This window comes from Penaeus japonicus, unplaced genomic scaffold (assembly GCF_977035675.1).
Source record: "Penaeus japonicus unplaced genomic scaffold, GWHDUDI00000001_assembly GWHDUDI00000040, whole genome shotgun sequence".
Taxonomy (NCBI): domain Eukaryota; kingdom Metazoa; phylum Arthropoda; class Malacostraca; order Decapoda; family Penaeidae; genus Penaeus; species Penaeus japonicus.
The window spans coordinates 9,705,796-9,710,795 of record NW_028234442.1 but is presented as its reverse complement, the minus strand read 5'-3'; the positions used below and the strand labels follow the sequence as shown (position 1 = coordinate 9,710,795).

General features: G+C 26.8%; 1 protein-coding gene across 1 annotated transcript in view; it reads left to right on the top strand.

The window, feature by feature from the left end:
* LOC122255535 (ras-related protein Rap1) overlaps positions 1–5,000 on the top strand; it is a 36,346-nt gene that overhangs the window by 1,398 nt on the left and 29,948 nt on the right. The window lies entirely within an intron of this gene.

The following is a 5,000-nucleotide window of genomic DNA, read 5'->3' as shown; positions in this document are numbered from 1 at the left end:
AAAAACGCGTCATCGTGTGATAATCCACGTGCGCTCTCCAGTATGATTTACATATACCGCTGTCACGTTGCAAGAACACGGGTAGCGTATATACAGCGAATTGAAACAACGAATTGAAATATATATGTATACATATATACATATATACATATATGTACTTATATATACATACATATATACAGTATATATATATATATATATATATATATATATATATATATATATATATATAGATATATAATTATTATATATATATATATATATATATATATATTATAAATATATACATATATATATATATATATATATATATAAATGTATATGTTATATATATATATATATATATATATATATATTATATATAACTGTATATATATTTATATATATATACAAGACATACATATATATATATATATTATATATATAGATATATAATAATATATATATATATATAATATACTGTATATATACATATAATATATATACATACATACGTACATAATATATATATATATATATATATATATATATATATATATATATATATATGTAGATATATATATAAATAATATATAATACATATATACATATAATATATATAATATATATATAATATATATATATATATATATATATTATATATAATTATATATAATATAATATATTTATGTGTGTGTGTATATATGTATGTGTATATATATATATATATATAATATATATATATATCTATAATATAATTATATTTATATATAATATATATTATATGTATGTATGTATGTATATATATATATCTATAGATATATATATATATATATCTATATATGTAATATAAATATCAATACATATATATATAACATATAATAAATCAATATATATATATATATATATATATATATACAAATATACATATATACATATATATACTTGTATACATATCAAATATATATATAAATATATATCAATAATTATATATATATATATATATATTATATATATATATATATATATTATTGATATATATATATATATATATATATGTATATATATATATAATATATATATTATATATCCAATATCTATATATATATATCTCTGAGGTGTGTGTGTGTTGAGAGTGTGGGTGTGTGTGTGTGTGTGTTTGAGTGTGTGTGTGTGTTAGTATCATATATGTACTGTGTATCACCCTCTGATATATAAACAATATATCTAACTACACTATATATATACTCTATCTCAACTATAAGTGTGTGTGTGTGTGTGGTGTTGTGTGTGTGTGTTGTGTGTGTGGTGTGTGTGTGTGTGTGTGTGTGTGTGTGTGTTGTGTGTATCTGTATGTATATAAATATCAATGTAAATATATACATATTATAACACACTATCTTCTATCTACTCTATCTATTATAAACATATCTCCATATATATATGTATGTAAGTATGTCATGAAAATATAAAACAATATCGCTAACACTCAATATCTCAACTCTATATCAATGTATCAAAACAATATATAACTACTCTCTCACTCTCTCTCATACTGTCTACCCTCCCAATCTTAAACCAAATACTATTCGCAAAATCATATACCTCTACACTCCAAATATATACCACATATCGCATAAATACAACTATCTACACTTTGTAACCCTATCTATACTGACACTCACCCACTCTCTATCACTCTCATCGTAAATGATACACACACACATAACACTACTGTATACTTCCTAAATCACTCTAAAATATCACTATCTCTAATCAAATCTTTCTATATACTCACTCTCTCATGTATATATATTCTCACATCTCTATATATCACTCAATCGAACAATACATACTCTCTTCACTCAAATCACACCGCCTCTCATTACATAACTCTCAAATCTCTCTCTACACACTCTATCTCTATACTCGTATCTCACACACTCAAATAACCCCTCACATAAAACAAACCTTCACACATCACCTCTATATCACTCTAACCTCAAAACTCACTATCGCATTCACACACTAACCCCACACAACACTCTCCACAACTCTAACTACTCTCTACAAACTCACTATCTATATCAATAACCATCACTCTACTTTATATCACTATCAATCACCCTATCTCACTCTTACCACTATAACTCTCTCACACCATAATCAATGATAAATCTATACAATCCATCTCTATCTACTCCCAACACTCACTCTATCCACATATAAACAATATCATATAAATATCTATATATACCAAATATATTTATCTATCTATCTATCTCTTTCTCTCCTCTTTCTCTCTCTCTCTACTCATCCTTGTCTCGTCATCTCCTCCGCTCCTCACTCTCTAGCTGCCTCTCCCCCCCCCCCGGGGGGGGGGGGGGGGGGGGGGGGGGGGGGGGGGGGGGGGGGGCCCCCCCCCCCCCCCCCCCCCCCCTCGCGGAGCGCTCGCCTCTCTCTCTCTCTCAGCGAGATAAAAGATATATAATATAGTAGTTAATAGATAATAGAATATCTATCTATGTGACATATAGATATATATATTATCAATATATATATATATATATATGAATATATATATATATATATATACCAGTTATTCATATATATGGATATATATGGAATAATATATGTAGATATAGAATATATATATATATATATAACTATATATAGATGATATGGATATATTCAATATATGTATATATATACATACACATATTAAATAGACACACACACACACACACAAACACACACGAGACACCCAGTTGCACACACACACACACACACACCACAATATATATATTAAAAATATATATATATATATAATATATATATAGATATAGGATATTTATATATCTTTAGAGGAGAGAGAGAGAGAGAGAGAGAGAGAGAGAGAGAGAGAGAGAGAGAGAGAGAGAGAGAGAGAGAGAGAGAGAGAGATGATAAAAGGGAGTAGAAAGAGAAAAGGCGAGACTCACAATAAGAGAAACACCGCGCTTGAGGCTCAGACTTGGAGATTTGGACAGAAATAAGAAAAAAGTTTTGTTATCTCGAATTTATTTGATTCTTTTAATCTCTGTTTACGATAACAATATAGTTTGTCCTCGTAAAATGGCTTTTGTTTGATACATCCAAAGGAAATCCTGAATTTAAGTCCCCATTGCTAACTGGATCTATAGCGGAATGATTTTGCAGAAACACATACATACAAATATGTGTGTGTGTGTGTATATATATATTATAGCGAGATATATATATATATAGATAATATATATATATATATATATAATATATATATATTTTATATATATATATTATATATATATGCATATATATAGTATGTGTGTGTGTGTGTGTGTGTGTGTGTGTGTGGGTGTGTGTGTGTGTGTGTGGGGGTGTGTGTGTGTGGGTGTGGGTGTATGTTCCCTGTCCCTGTGTATGTATGTATGTATGTATATATATATTTTTATATAATATTATATATCTATATATATATAATATATATATATATATTTATATATTGATTAGATGGATATCTATATATATATATAGTAGGGTATATAGGGGGGGGGGGGGGGGGGTGGGGTGGGGGGGGGGGGGGGTATAGCAGTAAATTTAATAGAAGATAGATAGATAGAACATATATAGATATATATAGATATATATATGCATGTAATAGAGAAATATGTAGATATATATATAAATCTATAGAGAATATATATTATGCATATATACTGAAGATTTATATATATATATCTATAGAATTAAAGAAGATATATATATATATATATACTCACTAAACCCAACACACACACACACGCACACACACCCACACACACACACACAAGCACACACACACGGACACATACACACATACACACACACACAGAAATATATATAAATATATAGAGATATATATATATATAAATAATATATATATACATATATGTATAATTTATACCTAATAAATATATATATATATACTTATATAATATATATATAATATTTGTATACTATATTAATATATATATATATATAGTATATATTTAAGAGTATAAATGTCTATATATATATATATATATAGCTATATAAATATATTAGTAAGAGATCTGATATATATTGTATAATGTATATATATATATAATATATATATATATAAATTATATATATATATATTTAAATATATATACAATATATCTATATACGTAGATATATATATAAATATATATCTATATATATAGAATAGATAAATATAAGGATATATATATTATATATATATATATGTATATATATACATATATATATATATATATATATATATAATTTATTATATATATATATATATAGGAAATCAATGCCATATAAATATATATATATAAATATATATATATAATAGATGCATTTAATATATATATAAATATATATATAAAAATATAAATATCTACATCAAATATAAATTCACACACACACTCGCACATACATTTGAAACAGGTGAGGATCGACCCCCTCTCTTGGAGAAGAATGACCATATCAAGAATTGAAATCTCTCCAATTCGGCTGAAGATTCGACTTGCTGCAACGACAACCACCTCCTTCAAAGCCGGCTGCATGACGGGACACAGAGAAAACACTAATGGGAAGCCTGGAAGGAAAAAGACATTACGAAGATGAAAAGGAAGACAAAGAAAGAGGGATAATTGAGGTGCGATAATGCAGATGGAAGAAGGGGAGAGGAAATACAATAATGAAGGTGCGAAGATAATGGTAGAAGCCAATTGGGTCAGGTGAGTAACAGAGACATGTCGATATGCGAAGGGAATAATTATAGGAATTATAGATACATAAATAAAAAGTAAATATAGCTGTATACATGTGTGTATGTGTGACTATGTGCGTGTGGATGGCTTAAGGGAAAAATGGTACCGTAATTTTTAAATAGATAAAAGGAAAATATAGGTGTACACATGTGTGTATGTGTAACTATGTGCGTGTGGAATGGTGGGGCGAAAAAATGGTAC